General features: G+C 32.4%; 1 pseudogene; it reads right to left on the reverse strand.

The window, feature by feature from the left end:
• Positions 1-473: 473 nt before the first annotated feature.
• The window catches only part of LOC149252984 (UDP-glucose 4-epimerase-like), a 93,732-nt pseudogene continuing 72,256 nt past the window's right edge, over positions 474-21,949 (reverse strand).

Here is a 21,949-nt window from a genome sequence, read left to right on the forward strand (position 1 = left end):
CAAATAGAGGATGTTGAATGATACAAATGGAGAGTCTTCTAAAGATATTATATAGCTTAGAGAATGAAATTTTCCCTCCAAAAATTCCCCCCCAAAAAGTTTCGCGAAAATATTTCCCTCCTAAAAGTTTTTGAGATTTATTTCTCTTCATTATTTTATTCTACAATTTAATGAAAAATGTAAACTAATTTTTTTTATGAAATAAATCATTATAGTTAAAATTGTGAACTACAACTTCTACCTAAATTATTTTAATAGTCAAAGTATATAATATTTACTAAACAATTGAATGTTTTTTTTAATTTTTATAATACATTCTAAAACAAATTAATCCCACATTCACCCCACTATAAAACAATTCCATAATATTAACCAGGGCCGCCAGGGTGGCGCGAGGTGGGGCGGGTGAGTAGGTGGGTCACGGGGTGGGCTGGTGGTGCGAGGTGGGTAGGCGGGTAGGTGGGGTGGGGTGGCTAGGTGGGCAGGTGGGTCATAGGGTGCGGTGGGGTGGGCGAGCAGGTGGGTGGGAACCAGGTGGGCGGGCGGCCAGGCGGGTGGGCGCTGGGTGGGAGGGCGGGCGGCTGGGCACCGGGTGGACAAGGGGGCGTGAGGGCAGGCAGGCCACCAGGTTGGTGCGGGGTGAGGGGCGGCACCCCCTTGTCAACCCAGCACCCGTGCACCCACTCCCCCACCAGGAACTCACCTACTCGCCCCACCCACGCCCACGCCCCCACCCGCCCACCTGCCCACCTAACGCCCACCCGCCCAACTGGCGTCCGCGCTCACCTGCCCGCCCGCCCGCCCACACGAAGCCTGCCCGCTCGCCCACCCGATACCACCCACCCACCCACCCACCCACTCTCTTGCCCAGTGCCCACCAGCAGGGTCCCAGCGGCTCGCCTACCTGCAGGGTGGCGAGCGATTTTCTTAGTGTTAATATTTTTTAATTTCAATTATCTGATTATGAAAATTTAAAATTTATGATATATTTTCATTATGGATTTAAGTTAAGATGTTTTCGTTATTTATTGATTTATGTGTTTCTATTTTTCAGGAAAATGGAATCAAAGAGGATTTCTGTGAATCTTTCTGGATCAAAGACTCTTAAAGGTGCATCTTCAAAAAACATTGGTGAATGAACTCCACCTAAGCTCATGGCTATAGATCTTTCAAGTGCCTCAAATGATAAGAAGATGATTTCATACTGGAAGAATTCAAAAGAGGTGAAATTTCCATCAAGAATCTGGTATGTGAAAGAAAGAGAAAGCCAAAATGTGAATATAGATCTATCTATTGATATACCGAATGACAATGGAATTTATGAGGTGATGGGAAGAGTCATAGATATGTGTTCGATACTGGACACTGAAGTTGTTTACATACTTACAAAATCTCCCAAGTCACATGAAAAGATTAAATATCAACTATCATATTCATTGTATGACATGAGAGAGGTATCTACAAAGTTGTGTAAACAAATTGTAAATGAGATGAAACAAAACATCGTAAGTATTGTTATTTATATTTTTATTTTGTGTTCTCGAAAGTGTCTTGCTATATTTTTTTAACTTTGCTTTTATTGACATATGATATTCTTTCTGGCAGAATTTTATTGAAAGTTGTTCAATTAGGTTGGGAGGCATTCATTTCATAGAGCATGATATCATGAAATTTGTCAACAGTTTTTACTCAATGTTAGAAGAAGATATGGAAAAAAAGAAAAAGGTATTAATTAATGATGTTACAAAACTACATCCAAAGGATCAGAAAAAAAGGCCTCTCGTGGATAAATCTAGCAAAGGTATACAAGTTACTTTTGAGGCCGATGAACTTGAAACTGGCAGTGAAGCATATGTTGCCATTACTGAAGATGACATTGGAACTGAGAAGAGTCATAAAAGACCAGAAGTAACAATGCCCAAGAATAAATCTGTTGAGAATGTTATGACAAAGAAAATTAAAGTTGAAGATTTTGAAGTAGTCATTACCAGCAGTCAAGAACCTAGTGAAACTTCAAAAGAAAGCAGAGAAATCGTTACACCAAGAGCTGATTTAGAGGATGACATTATCAAAACAAAACAAATGCCATTCGACAAAATTTGACAAAGAGAAACTTAATAGATGGTGGTCGTACATTTCAGCTTAATGTCAGGCAAACCTATAAGGAAATTGAAGGACAATGTCAATATCAAGTCAGAAAGCCACACCATCTGCATGTTCACAACTTAAAGACATTGATGAGGTACAATCCATATGCTCATGTGGTTAATTATGTGCTTCTTGTTGATCCAGTTCAAGTTCCCAACAAAGAAGCATTTGATAAGTCAAGATGTTTTGAATACAATTATTATGTGCTTGGGGAGAACCATTCTGTAGAAGCTCAAAGACAATTGGTGGAGGAATATCCCAATAACCCACATTTTGAAACAATGAAATGTATCATTTATGATGGTTTATCAGATACAAAAGAAAAGTTAGTGGCATGAGATTATAATTCAGATAATGAATATAGGATGTCTATGAGTTTCATCCAAAGGGTTAGATTTATTCATAGTGAATTTTAAGAAAAATGTGGTGGGGATAGGATAAATGTTACTGCAGATTTTAGAAGGGAATGTTGTATGGAAATAGGCTATCAAATTGAAGAGAAAACCAATTCAAAAGGTGGAAAATGCAACATTCCTAGTGATTTATTCAAAGGTGTTGATAACATTTTCCAATTGGCATTTAGAACTGGAGATGTTTGGAAGTTGATTGATGAGATTTTTAGCATATGGGAGAACATTGGCATTAAAAACCAGAGGGTCAAAAAGTCTAAGCCATTGATATGTAGTAGCAGTAAATCAGCTCTTGAAATGAAATAGCTTCCAGAAGATATGACTATCACACCTTGGAGAGCAATGCAAGGAGTGAAAGATGAAAAAATTGTCAAAACAATATTATCTCATGTGAGGTCAGAGGAATTATCGTTGGAGGAAATGTATGAGGAATTTCAAAATTAAGTTTGTAGAATTATTTTTATTTATTTCTAGATTATAATTTTCTTTTAAATAAAACATGTTGTTATTGGTAGTATTTGTTATACATATCATTATATTAACTTTTTGTTACTTGATCTATGCAGTCACAAATTTTACATGAAAATTCAAGAACAAATAGTTAAATTGTTGAATGAATATAGTTGGGATGATGTTGTACAAAACTATCCAGATTCAAGTTATACATCAAAGTTAAAAGCTTTTTATCTTGCATTTAAAAAGGTGTCTTGATTTACACATTCATTTTTATTCACATGTGTACTATTTTTAATTTATAACTTACACATATATTTGTTTTTTTTATAAAACATGAAGAAGGATGATAATGGAGCACCAGATAGCTTCAGAACCTTTATTGAAAAATAAAGTTCGAAATATTGAGGAAGCAACATATTAAGAATGTTGAACTTGATCCAACTCTTACTCATTTCATTTGGAATGGGCTAGACACTATTCAATATCAAGTAATACAAGGCAACTGTGAAGACATCGCTAAACTCATACCTAAAAGGGATTATGCCCTAGTTATTGTAGATATTCCCCATCGTTTCAATATTCCAAACATTGACTATGATAGTGACCCTTATACTTATCAAGCTCTTAGTAAAGTGGTTGCGGGATTTGTACAAGTCACATAATCACCATTATGGAGATTTGTGACATTTCATTCAGACACACAATTGACAATGATATTGTCAAGCTTCAAGGGGAAAACAAATTCAAGGATGCAGCTTACATGGTAAGATGTTTAAAATGTATATTTGATTAATGTTGAAAAATTCATTTATGTACAAGTTGATTGAACTTTTACTATTTCATGTTACAGGAAAAAGTCAAATCTTCTTAACCATGAAGATCAACTATTTATAAATGATTGTGAGTTCATTCATATTGATAGTTGGGCAAAAGATGATAGCTATATGTCTATGATTTTTAATCGGGTAGACGGAAAGAGTCATAGCCAAATACCGACTTACAATGTTGTTATGAGAAAACCAACACATGAAGACAAAGAAGCAAAAGGAGAGATAGTTAAAATTTATCAAAAACCACAACTATTGATTAACTATCTTATATACATATGTTCAAATGAAGGAGATTGGGTTTTGGATTTATTTTCTACCTCAGGTAAGTTTTATTATATGGAATTGAATTTCAATATGTTATTTTTTTAATTAATAGGTCATTGTACTAATTTACTTCATTATTTCTTTTGTGCTGTATAATTAGGTACAACACTAGCATGCTGCCATCAAAAAGGAAGAAATTGCATTGCAACTGAAAAAGATCCATTACAGTGCAATTTCATTCAACAAAGAATTAATGCTCTTCAATTTCTTCCAGATGCAATGCAAGAAATTAGGTTGAAGGGGACTTTAGTGAATCACGTGTGGCAAAAAATGCAAAGGAACCCCAACCACCATTACATGGGATGTTTGGAAAGACATACATTGGGAGATTCAAAGACATCAAAGATCCATTAGAAGACGAAAATGAGCAAAAGGAAGCAAAAAATATTGCGGAAGAAGACAATGATGAAACTATAGGGGATGAAGAATTTGGATTACGTGACATTGTTGATAAATTTAAGTTATGCCTGGAAATCAAACTCATTTTTTGTAACTATTAAGTAGATATACTTGTAATGTTTTGACTTTGACATTTTATGAGAAGAATATACACTCAATTAAGGTTGCTATGCGTTCAATATTTGTAATATGTGATTTTCGCATTAATTTTTAAGTTAATCATTATTTTTTGAAAAAAAATGATTATTATTATCTTTTGACATGAAATTCATAAAAAAAAACTATTTTTTAACCATTTTTAGTTAAAAGTTCGTATAAAAATTGTGATTTTCGCATGTCAATTGTAGCAAAAAATTATCAAAACGTGTAGTTTTTTAGTTATATTTATGTTAAAACTAACTATTTTTATGTCCATTGTTAAAAAAATATTGTTTTTTAGAAACAATTATTTCTCTTGGATTGAAAAAATAATTAACGATATATAAATATGTAGAATATAAAAAATTCAAAAGATCAACCTTCTTCTTCAAATATGCAAAACAATAAAAACCTCACTACAAAAAAAATAAAAACAAAATAAAAACAAAAAAATATGAAGAAAATGACCACTTCAAAAATTATTAAATTTACAAAATAATTATTTAGATTTCATACATTAGAAAATAAAAAAAATAAAAAATAAAAACTTTTTAAAAAAAGGGCTTGGTGTAGAATTACCATGTTTTTAAATCAACATAAAAAACACTACCATTCTAAAATGCAATGTACATAAAAAAAATTTATAGTGCCAAAAACTGTGCTCTAAAAAACACGTGTGTTCTGCATCACCCCTTTTCAAAATTAGGTCACTTTTTTGCTATCTCTACAAAACGGGTAATAGTATGAGTTCCCATTTCAAATTTTACATTGTTCCAACTTTTGAAGGAAAAGTGCACCCATTCATTGGAATGTCCTCCCAAATGTCAAGTGTGTTTTTAGCCATCACGAAGTCCACTTTAGTGCTTCATCAACTTCTATCATGTGCTTTAGAGAACTAATTTTATTGGGTACAAAGAAAAACTAGCCATCACTAACTCTACTTTAGTGCTTCATCAACTTCTATCACGTGATTTAGAGAACCAATTTTATTGGAGACAAAGAAAAACATGTTTTGACAATGTTTTCTTTTTATTTTATTTCTTTTATTTATTTTTGTCTTTTTCCTCACCTTTTTGAGTAAAATTGATTTTTAATAATGAAAAAATAAAATTTTCAACCAAAATGGTCTTCTAAGGTAATATGAGTACTCTAAGAATGAAAATGACTACCTACATGCCATATGAAACCTCCTAGATTCACTTTCTAATTTGTTACATGAAATTTATTTAGAACTTCCTGTTTTGCAGGAAATTTTTAATTATTAACAAATATTAAAAAAACCTAATGTAGTTACATAAGACTCGATATAATTCCTAACATGTTAATATATGATGACATGGAGCTAGTTATTAAGACAGACTGCAAATCTCAAATCTCAAATAATTATTAATCATTAAAAAGAAAAAAAATAATTAGGTAAGTAAAAAATATATATAGAGAAACAAAATAACCATGTCCAAAGGATCTAATCCTTCTATGTAAGTTCATCATTCTATAAAAATAAAATTTACAATTTCCCCATGGGGTACATAAATTGTATGTAGAAATGAGAGAACAGATGAAAGGGAAAAATTTTCCGACATGACTTCTAGATTTGAAAATTTGATTGTTGCCTTGTCCAACATTGATGGCTCTCTTCCTTTCTCTATTAGGCACATATGAAAAGTAAAATTAGGCTACACGTGGGGATGTTTTCTTGATATTTAGGAAACGTGGAAGAACTATAGAATTTGCAATGATTAGAAAGATGTCACCACAAGAAATATTATTAACACATGCACCATATATAAAATTATTAATATTGTAGAAGATGGAATAAAATAAATAACAAGTTATAATTAAAATGTTAAAATATTAATGTTGAAATCAAAAGAAATAAAAGGTTAGAAACACATTATAGAAGGATTATCCTTTAGCACAAATGTTCTCAGTGAAAAATAATTTGAGTTAATGTCCAATTTATAGGAAGATTCATTTTCTTAGCATCCAAATGGTTGACTGATGAGAACTTGTACCAACCATATCTTGTATGATATAAGGTCTACCCCATAAGTTCTCAAACTTCCCATGTTTCCTAACCTTCTCTCTTCTTTTGTCCCATAGTAATACCATGTTGCCTTTCTAAAACTGTCTTGTCCTAGAAGACTTATCAAATTCTCTTTTTACGTTTTCTTGATTTGTACATCTCTAGTCAAAGGCCTTACTTCTTACTTCATGCAATTCTATAACTAATTTAACGTGTTTTGCGCTACACCTTTATCTGATGTGAAACCTTGTATAAGTTGAAACATTGAAACTTTTAGGTGTACCAGCAAAGTGACATCCAAATTAACTAAAAAGGGATATTTATGGTATTACTTTTATTTGTTATTCCATCTTCCCATAATTCATATTTGATGTTTCTGTCACATGATTTTTTTATTATCCCCCAACATACTTTTAATGATGGTCATACAAATTTTACTATTAGATTTTGCAAGTCCATTTCCTCGGGGAAAGTAGTTTGATGAATGAGATAGGATAATGCCATACATCAAACAAAAGGAAGGAAATTTTATTGAACTAAAATCCTTCACATTATCAGTGGCTATCTTGGAAACCACACCAAATATATTTATGATATTGACTTCTAGGAAGTCCATGACAATATTTTTAGTTTCCCACTTTGTTGAAATAGCCTTAACCCACTTTTTAAAATAATCTATAGTAGTAAAAATCGAAGTCCATCCATTATTTGAATTCTCTTTTAATTCTCCTATGAATTCGAAACCCCAATGTTGAAAAGGTTTCTCACTACTGCTAGTTGTAAATGCAAGGCTATTAGTTTGTGTTTCCCTATCAATAACTAATATGTCTGAAAACTTATGGAAAACTTATGTACATATGAGAAATAGGTTAGAGAATAATAACCTTCTTTAAGGATTTTAAGGGCTTTTTTCTTAGCTTCACAATGTCCACAAAAAAATCCCACATGAAATTTTGTCCCAAACCTTTTAGATTATAGTTCATAAACACATTTAGGTATCAAACCATTAGGATTCCTCCATCCTAGTCCATATTCAATTATACAATAATCCAATTCCTTCAACCTTGCTTTTCTTCTTTTATGATTTAATAAATGGATTGGGATGGTAAGGATTTTTAGATGAAAAAAATATATGCATACTAATGAATTCATTCTAATATATGAAGCTCTAATTAAACCATTGGACCCGATGAATTGTTTTGATGTAACATCCCTAATTCCTTCTCATTCCAATCTATCGACATCTTTGATAAGACCTAACCTTTGACCAACGTAGTGGGTTTTTTATTTAAAACATACTCTTGTATTTTCTGAAACCAACTTGCTCTGATTCTTAAGCAATATTGCTAAGTTAATATGTTGCTTAATATTTAGTGAAGAACATAAGTTATTATCTTTGAATATCCAATATAAATTATGAAATACTTAACAGATTTGAGAAAATATGGTTCCTCTTCCACAGTGTGATATTTCAGTTATAAACTATGCAGAGCACTACTCATGAATGTGATGGCTTTCTCTTTCCATGCATTGTTTTTCTAAAGAAAAAGCCCTACAATAGTATCCTTAGATGCAAAGGAAAATATTAGAAATCATTTCAAATAGTCAAGATTGATTAGTATAAGATACTTTGTACTTTAATTATTGATAGCTTTAAAGGATTTCCTTCCTTCATCACTCAATTCAAATTTTGCATCTTTCTTTAAAATTCATTGGATGGGCCTTACTACCTGTTTAAAATTTAGTATAAATATTTTGATGAAATTTATTTTCCCCAAAGGATATTACAGAACATCCTTATTATGAGGTAAAGGAATTATATCTATGGCTTCAACCTCTCATGTCCAATCCCTACCCCATCTTTTGAAATGATATGTCCCAAATAACTTTCCCTCAATTACCCAAAATATTAACTTGATTGGGTTCAAGGAAATGCCAAACTCATGAAATATTTCAAAGTATTTCTTAAGTTGACCCATATGACCTTTCCATCTATTGAGTTATTTATATGTATAAACCTTAGATATTAAATCATCAACCTAGGGCTCATGAACTTTGAGAGTGCAAGCAGAGGAAGCGAAGGATCAGAATTACAATACTACATATAACTAAAGGAAACTTCAATCACTCTTGCATAAACACTCTTCAAGAAATATTCCTCTCAAAATACGAATCAATAGATGGGGCTTAGTTCACTCTCGTAAGGGAAATCTAACAAATACATTTCTCCTAGTCTATACTATGTTTCGATAAACTTGCATGAGACAATGGATATTTAATAGGTCACTAAATCATATGGTACCATATACTAGTGGATGAATGGAAATATGGTTTGGAAGATGACCTTAATGATTCTTGCAATAATTCACTAACTATTTAGGAAATAAAATTTACTAAGAAGTAAAATGTTAAACATCAAGCAAACTTGAAATACAATAAATCTACTATTGTATCCTGACTACCTAAGACAGGGTCCTCGCCCTCCTTGGAAGCATGCTACCTAAATACCAAAAATTTACTAAGACCAATGCCACAAAGTAACAATAAAAATTAGAATGTTATTATATTATGAAATATAATTTTCAAATCCATATCTATTGTACATATGCATTTGGCAAGATTTGATACATATTTATAACAAAAAAACTCCGGTTGTGGATAAGATCATCTCCTCTGGTCATAGAAATAAGAAGGAAATGTAATTACATTGTTTTGATAGATCATATATTTTTTTTTAATCTAAGATCTGCTCTAGTTGTTTAATCTGAATCTCCATGAATAACAAGAGTGTTTTAACATAGTCTAAAATGGTTGGTTGTGTCTTCACAGGAAGAAAAACATTAACAAAATACTTCAAGAATAACGTCTTCTATCTATAAGATTCGTCCTCCCTCATCCTATGGAAAAATCACAAAAATAACCAAAATTTAGAAAATATTTTAAATACATCTTATTCAATATTATTCATAGGAATATGATTGAAAATCTTGATTTTCTAGTGATTTTTCCAATTATTTCATTTAAAGAGAGGGATTTTATGCATATAAGTTTGACCAAATCATTGACAAATTTTCCACACTTCTTCTTAACGATCTAGGTATGAATAAAGTAACATGAAAATATCCTAGCCCTCCAATATACAAAATCCATGTTACTAGTTTGTGCTAGGAATACTAGAAATATGAAAAATAATTTCATGGGATCAAGGATGGTAGTTTGTTAGCTTGAACAGAACTATGTGAATAAGAACTCTTTACCTGGAATAGGAACTATTCCTCAACATTGACCATCATTAGCATAATATCATTTAAACCTCCTTAAAACATTCAAAACAAAGGAAATGCATAAATTAAATAACAATTTACCTTATCATGCTTATATTTATAGTATTGGTCCAAAAATATGCACATAAAGGGTGATACTAGTAGTAACTAGATGTAAGTATAGGAAGTCAAAGAGAAAAAAATTGGTGAAACGATGTGAAAATAGATTTCCAACACCGTCCTTTAAGAAAATCATTAAATCATCTCAATAAATTTCAATGATATTTTAAATTAATCCATTGAAAGCATAATCCACAACCCTTTGAAATGCAGCGCTTAGAATTGATTAACCAAAATACCTTCTTAAATACTCAAATGTTTCCCATGGTGTTATGAAATTGGTTTTATGTCAATCTTACTTCCTTACCATAACCTGGTTATAGTGGGAAAAACCATCTAATATCAACATCATTCCTCATCCCATGACCCTTTGTAGTAAGGTTTCTATATTAAGAAGAGGGAAATTGTATTTTTTTCAAACCATATTCAACTTCCTGAAATCAAGACATAACCTTATAGCTCTATTATTTTTCCAAATCATTACTAAGTTGGAGCACCAAGAAGATGTTGGAAAAAGTAACTATGTTTGGTCTTTAATAATGTACTTGATTCATCATGTAATGTACTTGTCAAAGGAATAAGGATTATTATTATTATTATTATTATTATTATTATTAGTATTGTGGCAACCTATTAAAGCATGGGTTTCATGCTTGGATAGGCATGTTTTAGGAAAAAATCCTCATTGAGTACTTTTATTGAGAGTATATATAATTATTGTACATTTAAAGAGAGTCTTCTTGGGCTTTTGAATCATGTAAAAATGTTAAGTAAAATATGAATTATGTAACCTCCACACCATGTTGGCCTAAGGGAAGATAAATTTGGGCTAAGGACCAATTCAACCCCACAAGAAGCCTATAAAAGGAAGGAAAACAAATTGATTTGGAGCATCACTTCTCATTAAGCTCTAATTCTCTCTATTGGACAGAAGTTTGAAAATCCTGTTTTTGGGCAGAAGTGTAAAGTGGGTAGCTGGGAAAGTCTATTGCTGAGAAGCCAAAGTGAATGTGAGTTTGGGGGAGTTTAAGGACACAAGGAAAATCGAAATTTTGGTGGTGGTCTCTCTTTGTTTCATGCTCTGGATTGGGATATGGAAGTCTTCCAAGTTGGACTACTATTGGAAGCTGCCAGTTGTCGTAAGTTGTTGCATAGTCAAATTTGTTTGGAATGTGTCGATCTTCTAGAGGTTGTTTGGCGTGGATGGAAGGTCTAGTGTTGGTCTAGGGTGAATAGTCTCAAAGAATACTATTGAACAAAGAATTGCTTTGATTGGGTTTCCCCTCGAGGGGGTCTTTCCCTCACATGTGCCTACATCTTGTGTACATTGTTTTATGTGTTGTTGCTTTTATTAATTGCTTGATGAACTAAATAAATAAGATATAAATAACTGTAATAATAAGAAACATAACAAGTAATTATCAATATCAAGAAAATATTTACTTACTTAGTGATTTTCCAACATGGTATTAAAGCTTTGGTGAAGAAGGAAGAAAAAGGCAGATCCGTTCATAGGTACTATCCTTGGGAAGGAGTCTATTATATTTAAGGAGGATGTACAACTGAATAAAGGGTGAGAAAAAACTTGAAGGATCATATAATTTCATATCCTGGAAGAAGAGGATTGACCTAATCCTTGAGAAGAACAAGATGATGGATTTGGAAAAAGGAAATGTAAGTAAGCCTATAGAAGAAGGTAATCATGCCAAGAAAGGAAAGTTCAAGGATCTAGGATTAGTGGCTATGACTCTAATGGTATAAGGGATAAACAAATTTTTTTCCCCATTCATAGATAACATCAATCATGCTCAAGAGATGTATGAAGCATTTAAGAACCTTTTCACTATTGAGAACATTGGTCAAGTAGCAAGTTTAACGAATGAGCCGAGGAATATGAAAATGACTAAAGAAGATATTATGGAAACCTTATTTGTGAAGATAGCTAGACTCAAGGATCATCTTTTTTCCATCGATGAGATTGTTCCATAAAAGTAATTTGTGATCACTTACATATCAGTATTACTATCCTCTTGGGGTGCATTTGCTTTAGGTCTCAACAGTTGGAAGGTAGCTCCCACCTTTGAAGAACTATTGACCGGATGTAGTAAAGAAGAATTAACGATCCCATTGGTAACAAATCTAGAAGGAGTATCAAATGCTTATGTTTCTCATCATAAAGGGAAGAGATTGAAGGGACCAAGAAAGAAAGTTGACATATTTAAAATAGAGTGATCCATGAGTGATTTTCCTCAGAATACAAGGAATAAGAAGAGAGGAAGATATCAAACAAACTTTTTTGAAGAAGGATACTCAAAGAAATTCAAGCCTGAAGAATCTAACATTAAGGATTTACACTATTAAGTATTTTTCTTTACATAAATTGTTTTATATGTTTTAGAATTTATAGTCTTTTAACATATCTTTGGAAAATACATTTTTGTATTGCTTTAAGTTTGTAGGTTTCCCTTGGGCTTTGGAGGGAGCTCCCAACAACTCTCAAAGATAAGTATCTCATCTCTTTTAATTTTTGGGTTCATGTACTAATTTAGTTTTGATGATATTAAATATTAATCACATTTTTCCTTCTATTTGTCTTGATTAGGAAAAACATCTATAAGGAGGAGGATCTCTCAAGACAAGGTTAGTGAAGAAACAAAGGTATGATTTAAATACATTAATTGAAAATACTATTCATTTGATAATATATTACTGACATTGTTATGTCTAAGCTATATTTAATATTAGTGATTCTTGATTTGAGTGATTCGTCATTTGATAAATCTACCCACCCCACTCATATTCTTGACTAATTGTGTAGAACCCTAGACAGGCTCTGGAAAACCCTAACCGAAGGGTGTGCTTATGTGAATGTCTGAAAACACTAAACTTCTTAGGGTAATTGTGAAATGTTATGTGAAGTTATTATTAATGATGTCATGTTTGGGATTTTGGTATTATCGCTAAATCCTAACTAGTTAGGGTTGAGTGGTAAGGTCTAACATCCCAAAACCTTTGAATTTTTGGTAATATGATGCTTTCTATCTTTCTACATTGGAACCCTAGGTCATTGGGGTTTTATGGAATATGTGTTATACATTGGAATCCTAGCTCATTAGGGTTTGGTGAATGTGTGAGAAAGACCCTTATATTTTCTTAGAATTTATTTACTTGGTATGTGTGTTTTGATTGATTAGACATTAGTACAATCAAATTGATTATGTGTCTAACAATGTTGTGAAGTTGGGTTTGACTAACACATGATTTGAAATATAGTTGCATGTTGATGAAATCTAGGCATATATAGATATGTCCTTTTAGTAGAAATATTAGGTTGGTCAAGATGTTGTTGGACATATGATATGATTATGTATTGTTATGAACTCCTAGATATGTGTTTACCTAGCAAATAATGGTCATGATATTTAGGATCTAACAGAAGTCCTTGTCTGAGATTATAGGATGATGATATCTGAAAATCTAGCGTTTAGCAAGTAAATCCTAGTAGTGAAAAGTTCTAGTGTGAAATGTAACAATTTGAGAACTATGTATGTAATTATTGTTGAGATTGTGAGAATGTAACTATAAGGTTTTGGAATTAAACCTTAGTCAAATTAAAGCCTATAGAATATGATGATTTGAGATTTGTATAAAATTTGGTGAATTTGTGAGTTCTAGGGTTTTGTTGTTGAACCTTAGTTGACGTAGAAATCCCTGATGAATGTTAACAATATGATAACTTGAGATGTGTGAGAGGTTTTTTGAAAATTTAATTTTTGGTTGAGATTGATGATTTCTCAAAAATATGGTGTTTGCAACTAAACCTAGTAATAGTTTGTCATGTTAGTGATTGATTACTGGTTGATTGAAAAATCTAGGGGCTTGGAACTAATCCTAGTGGAAGCTCGTCAGATGAGTGACTAAGTTATGATTGACATTGATTGATTTGTTTGTATGAAATATAATATTTATATTAATTTCTAGTGACAAGTCTAACATGTGTATTTTGAAAGGATGTCATATACTTTATAGATCTATATTTGTCTAAATTGTTTCTAGGGTTTGCTATATGTTGTAGTAAGGTATGTCATACCTTTGGAAGACATAATGAAATCCTTGATGGAATGAATGTTGTTATGAGTAGTCTATGGTGTATAAATTCTGTAGCAAGATGTTGAAGAGTATATGCCTCTTATTTGTAAGTCTTAGTATATGATATGAATAAAGTTGAAATTATTCCGTGATTTTGATATGGATAACATCATGCTTCTATAGTTTTGGTTCTACTTGATATTTAAGTTTTGCAAGTACACAATATTCAACTTAGTGAAGATGCTCATTGATGTGATGAGAATGATAAGTCTGATCATAATTTTGATGAAATGGTTGGAAGCCATGAGATATACTCTGATGTTGAAAAAGAAGAAGATGATATCTTGAAGGAAGCATGAATATAAGAGATCTCTGTAAGATTAACAAGGAGTTCAAATAGAGAGGTGCTTCCTAGGTTAGTGGGAGGGCATAGATTGGTATTAATTAAATAATTATTTTCATAGGATATGTTGTTGCATTTGATGTAGGAAGTAAATCATATTATTGAGCAATATTCCATCAGATATTTGGTTGATAGTCCTAGTATGGAATGTTAGGAAGAAACATCAAGTTTTCTATAATACCCTGAAGGTTTTTATTTGATTATGTACATGTGAAAGTGTATTATTGATTGGAATTATTTTTGTACAGGTGAATCTATCAAAGGATTTGATAGCAGGCTGGTTACCAATTAGTTTTATTGGGAGAGATTGGTTATTCTTGATCTGCTAGATCAAGGGATGTTTAGGCTCTATGAGTGAAGCATTGCCTCAGAGGACATTTAGTCGGCACATTGTGATGATTTCTATAAATTGGAAAGGTGGTGTTTATCAAAGAATTTTGTTTTGGATACACACCTATATTCTTAGGTTGATGGTTTGTAAGTAAGCCTGAGGGAACCTAAAGGGGCTGAAATTTTGAGTCCATCATATTCCCACCTTGATAGATTACCCTGGTCAGGAATCTAGTCCATGGCATTGTGGTGCCTAAACTATTGAGTGGCTATTTGGATTGATTTTCGTGGTCAGGAATCTAGTCCATGGCATTGTGGTGCCTAAACTATTGAATGACTACTTTGATAGATTTCATTGTTCAGGATTCTAGTAAATGGAATTGCAGTGCATAAAGTTCTTCATGGTTCATACAGTTTGAGATATTTCATTGTATATGTACATTATGAATATCTCCCTAGTTAAGAGTGAGTGTTGGAAAAATTAACTATGTTCGGTATTCAATAATTTACTTGAGTAATCATGTAATGTACTTGTCAAAAGAATAAAGAAAAGAATTATTATTATTATTATTATGACTTATTAAAGCATGGATTCCATTCTTGGATCATGATGGTTTAGGTCAAAGTCCCCATTGAGGACTTCTATGATTTTTTGTGAGTCTATAGAATTATTGTACCTTTAAAGAGACCCTTCTTGCACTTTTGAATCATGTAAAAAGGCTAAGTATTGAGACAAATATGTATTATGTAACCCCCACACCATGTCGGCCTAAGGGAAGATCAAGTCGGCCTAAGGACCCATTAGACTCCACAAGAATCCTATAAAAGGAAGGACATTGAATTCATTTCGAGCATTGCTTCTCATCAAGTTCAAATTCCCTCTGTTGGGTAGAAGTAAAAAAATCTTGTTGTTGGGCAGAACTGCAAAGTGGGTAGCTGGGAAAGTCTGTTGTCAAGAAGCCGAAGTGAATGCGAGTTTGGGGGAGTCTAAGACGAAAAGGAAAATTGAAATGTTGATGGTGGTATCTCTCTATTTTGTGCTCCGGATTGGTATTCCAATTTGGACTACTAGCAAAAGTTGTGAGTTGCCATAAGTTGTTGCATAGTTGAAGTTGCTGGGAAGAGTTTGAAATTATGGATGATGACTTGGTGTGGAGGGTAGGTCTAGTCTTGGTCTAGGGAAATGTGTCTCAAAGAATATTATTGAAAGGAAGAATTACTTTGACTAGATTTTCCCCTTGAGACGACTGTTTCCCTTTCATGTACTTACATATTGTGTCCATTACTTTATGTGCTACTGCTTTTGGTAATTTCTTGATGAACTAAAGAAATAAGATATAAGGAATTGTAATAATAAGAAACGTCACAAGTAATTATCAAGATGAAGAAAATATTCATTTCCTTCTTGATTTTCCAATAGAAGAATGTCTAGTTTAAGCAATGGTTCCTGCAACTAGCATATTTTTTAGTTCCTTTTGCGCTAAGGGGGAAAATTTGTGATTAATTTTCCAAATAGCTTGTTTGAGGGGCTTTAAATTTTCAACTTTAGGAGGTATTTTTTGTTAGCTATCATGTTCCATGTAAACCTTTAACTCTCCATAAGTAAAGGTCAACACATCTTGACATTATTTTAATAGATTTATCAATTAATTTCCTCCTTTTTTTGATGTATATTTTCCAATCTTCATGAACTAAGGATCCTAATTTTCTCCCATTTTCACCTATATTTGGTTGCCAGGTCAAAGCTTCTCTGATTTTTCCTTTCATCAATATCATGCATGTCAAATATTTTCTCCAAAGCTACGAGTCCTCTGAGAGTGTGGTTTATGCTATCTTCATCAAACTCTTGATATTAACACACCTCTTATTTATAATTGGAATGAGAATATGAAGGTTCATCCATATTGTTGAAAAATCACAATGTTTTCTTTTTATCACTGAAAATTGGCCAATGATCTACATTATTATGCACCAATGATCTAAAGATAACTTCCATTTTTATTTGGTCTTTTATTAGTTCCTCCATACGCTGAAGTGTTGAAGCTACTACTTCCAACTCATATTCTTTGTTGTTTAATTATGTAGAGACTACTATTAGATTAATCACATGAAATTATTCCATGGTACCCCATATTTCATTAATATATCTCTTCACCCTTCCACATTTGCCCAATTTTATTTTTGACCTGGAAAATTATTAAATCATAGAACCTTTTGACATTTAATAACTCAATTCCCATGTCCTTAGCCATCTCCAAACCCAATAAGAGTGCCTCATGGTTTTCTACATTACTAGTTTCTTCAAATTATAATTAGTAACTAAAGATGAAAATATTCCCAAAAGGATAAGTGATTATAATCCCAACATCCTTTCCTAATAATGAATGAGCTCCAACAAGTTTCATATTCCAAACTTTATCATCCTTATTTCCTTAATTTTTTCTTCTATAGGTGGTACGAAGTTTGATAACACAACATAGATCCCATGCTCATCTTATTCCTAAACTAGCTCATTTATTTGGTTTCTTTGGATTTTCAATATGATACTTCCTTTCAAGCTCCCTATGAAGTCTAAAAAAGGTGTTATCAATGGTTGGGATGGTATCATGTGATAGATCTATTTGGATTTTTCACCCGAATTTGTGGCACAAATTCTAGATAAAAACATACCCCATGCATCGGTTACGTTTATGATCATGATGTCCATAAAAAACTAAATATTTGGATATGCTGCAAGGTGTGATTTAAGATACTCAATTATCCAATACACATCTATTTTATTTGAATCAGTGACACAAATGTCATGGTAAGGTCTTGATATTCTTAAATTCAGTTGTTCCATGACCTTTTTAGTAATCAAATTTGAAGAGGCACGCAATTCTAACATGAAATTATGTCGAAGGTAACCATTAGCAAACAAAGTGATAAAAAAGGGTTTACTTTTTTCATTCACCACACCCATATACATATTTTGCAATATAACGCGAACATATTTGTGTGTATCTTTTCGAATGCTTTCACTACCCTTTCCTTAAGAAACCTTTATAGCCTTTAACAACTTTGACTTTTGGTATGGTATCTAAAGAAACTTTGCTACTGGAAACAAGAATTTAAAATTATTTATCCAACCACCCAAATCAATGTTTAAATCTGAAGTTGGAGGACTGAAAATCTTGGGCACATTTTGTTGTAGTTGGGTTTGATCCTTATTTCCTCTTATTTGATAAGTTACTCCCTTATCCCTTACTATATCAAGGATTTGTTCAAGCGTAGGTTTCTCACCATAAATTTTAGTAACATTATCATAATTAATAATCACATTATTAATACTTTGACTATTTTCCACATTTTTAATCCAAATTCCCATAGAAAGAGTATACTTTTTGCCAACCATGTTTATTCTCTCACTTCTTCCTACAAGTTCTTCTTCATCAATCTAACATGAACCACCACAAGTAGATTTATCATGAAACTCATTACATTTTATCCAAAAACATGGGGCTTGATTCTCAACCAAATTTGTTCTTTCTAATGGTTTGGGTGGTGTCTAACCTTGAGAAGGCCCTTCCTTTTTCCACATATCATTTTGTCTAGGATGAAATCTATTTTCTTGTGACCTCTCCATTTAAATAAATTTTGTAGGGAACTAATTTGATTAGCATGTTTGACTTCCACAGTCTTTATTAATTGAGTAAAATATTTTATAGGATCACTATATACTTACATAATTTTAAATTTATTCATAGGCTCTCGGGACATTGAATAAGTTCCTCTTGTGAAATTAGGGAGATTTTCTTTTCCTAAATATTTCATGTTTTTAACAATTTTCATAGCCATAGTTTATGAAACCTTCAAAGTTGTTTATTCTTTATCCCTTATATTATATCTCATGTCACCACTAAAATCCTCAATGTAATAAATCAGAATAGAGGAATTTGGAGGATTAATGTGTGCATGAAGCCTTTTGGTCAAATCATTAAATCTATTATTGAATTCCACCATAGTCTCAATTTCATTTTTCTTTATTCTCGTGAGTGAGGCTAACAAGTGGCATTACTCTTTCTTATCCCCCCATGTATCATTTTTATGATTTGTCTAAGAGTTGAGAATTTCCCATTATTTTTTTTAATGAACCAATATAAAACATATTATTCTAAGGATAGGAAAAACAAATTCATATTCACATACTCATATTTGTGGTTATTGCACTATTTGCTAAAATAAAGCATAAAATTCGAAATGTGAGTTTCAGCACTTATTGCATTGTTTCCATGAAAGCAAGGAAATCTTTCAAACGATAACATGTGGACAACCCTTAATGTAGTTCCCTACTCTAGTTGATTGACAGTGATATGACATTAAATTTTATTTAGCCCTAAGGCTCAGACATTATTCTTTGAGGACCTTAGGTTGAGGATCTGGACACATGACTCTATTATTAGTGGTTGTGATATTAGTGGTTGTGATGTTTATGTATGTTCTCCATTGATATTATGATGAATATAACATTAATGGTTATGTATGTTATCTATTAGTATTATGATGTTTGTAGCATTAATGGTTATGCGTGCTATATATTGATATTATGATGATTGTAGCATAAATGGTTATGTTTACTCTCTATTGAATTTGTGATGATGATGGTAGTAAAGGATATCTATGCTCTCTATTGATATTATGATGGTGATAACTTTGATGGATAGTTATGTTTTATGTTGATGTTATGATGTTGATAGCTTTGATGGATATGTATGTTTCCATTGATGTTATGATGATGATAGCCATGATGGATGTGTCCCCTATGTTACCTACTTGTATTAGTTTTGGTTCACAATGGACAATGATGTGAATGATTAGGTGATGTTGATGATGCTATTATGAAAATGACTAACACTGAGGAAACTTGTTACTGATGATTATTGAGTATGGAAGGAAACTAACAGAGGCACTCGCATATGACGAGTTGATGACATCTGGTTTGATGAAAATTATATTTTTTCTTTGAAGTTCTAAGTCAATTTTGAAACCTCCTATATATGTTTATCTATACTCTGATGATATGTTAGTGGTTGTGGGCATATATTAGTTTTGTGTATGAATGAATCACATATGGGTGATAGGTTGTACAATTTGATGGAACTTCATGGGATGGGTGGGACAGTGTTCTTGATCTCACCCACTAGCACCTCCGTCATGACTTGGGTTGGAAAGGTTGAAACACCTTCACCTTGAATATCACGATGTCATGGGGGCATGTCCTAAAGTTGGGTCACTCATGACGATTTTAATGGGGGGCGCACATCAAGGCAGACTCCTTGATCCCTAACATCATTATTCTCACCATAGTAGGCAACATAAAAGTTGATAGTGGTTTTTGTCGTTGCACCTATACTTTCCCCTTATAGCCACTGAATGCTTGAACGGAAAGTGGTGTGGCACCCTTGGAACTTCAAGGGAATTTCTTGAAGGGCACAACCAACTTGGCACCTTTGGCATCACAAATAAACTATTATACGTAACACCCTTGGAATCTCAAGGGATGTCCTTGAAGGGCACAACCAGACTTGGCACCCTTGGAATCACTAAAAATAAATAAATTAATAAATATAATCAAGATATGAAAACCAGGTAAATTCACATCAAGGGTAAATGATGTTAGAAACCAAGGTATTTATATCAAGAATAAAACTTGGGTTAAGAGGATCATAGGAAGAAATAAAATATTTTACCTTAAAAACTCCACCCTTCCCATGTTGGAAAATATTAGGTAAATAGTGTAATTAAAATAGGTAAAAGGTGAAAGAGGGATAAATGTAAGGATAAATATTAATCATAAAATATTTAGACCTAATTAAGAGAAGAGGATGGTGAATTAAAAATAAGACTAATAAATTAAATCTTAGAGAAATTTAGAGAACCTCCATGTTGCAACAACCAACATAAGAATATCCATCTAAGAGATAAGTTTAGAGGAGTAGATAGGGGATCAAATCTTGAATTATCAATTGACTTTAGTAATGAACACAAATTAAGGAGTAAAAAGGGGGATCAAGAGACAAATATGAGAAGAAATAGGAATCCTGTTGAAGTGAGGAAACATATTATTTTTAAATTAAAATTTAAGTAAATAATTTTGGAGATCCTTGATGAGAGACTGAAATATGGGTGGGTGAATAATCAAACTATTGGATTATCAAAAATAATTAATTATGCATGAAATTCCAAGTGTCATCTATGAGGACTTGTTTAAAAGAAAGGGAAGGTCATGGCATAAGGAACCTTTTCATGGGATGAGACTATGTCAGAGTAGTGTCTATGAGCTATAGTTGGTTTGGTGAGGTAGAGGACTTTAGAGAGGGGACTCTTAAGCCAAAGAGTTCTCTCCTCTACAAGCTAATACATTCCTCCATTGTACAACCCCATTGCATATCGAGGATCCGTGAGGAAGGAGAGTACCCAAGGAGTAGGTTGGGAGGTCAACTGGTGGGTCATTGCATTCTAATTAAGCACGTCGACATTTACACTTGGAGGCGACTGACAACAGAGGGAAAATAGCAGAAAGTCAAGTTTGAATCTTGTCTCCTGGTGAACGGTACCTATGTTGTTATAATATTCTTTTGTACGACTTCATTATGGTTTTAGTTAATACCATTTAAATTAGATGATATGTTCAATGAAGTGAAATTCAGGAAATTTTTATGTAATGCTTAATAATTTTTTAGTTCCAAATGATATTTTCTTATGATTGTATTTTTAGTAGATTTAAAAAAAATAAATTATAGGGTTGGTCTCTACACTTAAAATCAATACGATCAAATAGGAGCATAAATATCATGCATTTCTACTTAACACTTATTTAATTCAAAAATTAAATGGATATCAAAAATATATTTGTCTCAAAAAATTCGAAGGAGTTTATGGGAAGAAATTTTGTTCAATCTCCTTTGATAAACTATTGCAGGTTTAGGAATCAAATTAATCAAAACCATTTGAATCCATTCTTGTAGAATACC

The sequence above is a fragment of the Pinus tabuliformis genome, chromosome 7 (genome assembly GCF_031772625.1).
Source record: "Pinus tabuliformis cultivar Carrire ecotype Pingquan chromosome 7, CPIR1, whole genome shotgun sequence".
Taxonomy (NCBI): Eukaryota; Viridiplantae; Streptophyta; class Pinopsida; order Pinales; family Pinaceae; genus Pinus; species Pinus tabuliformis.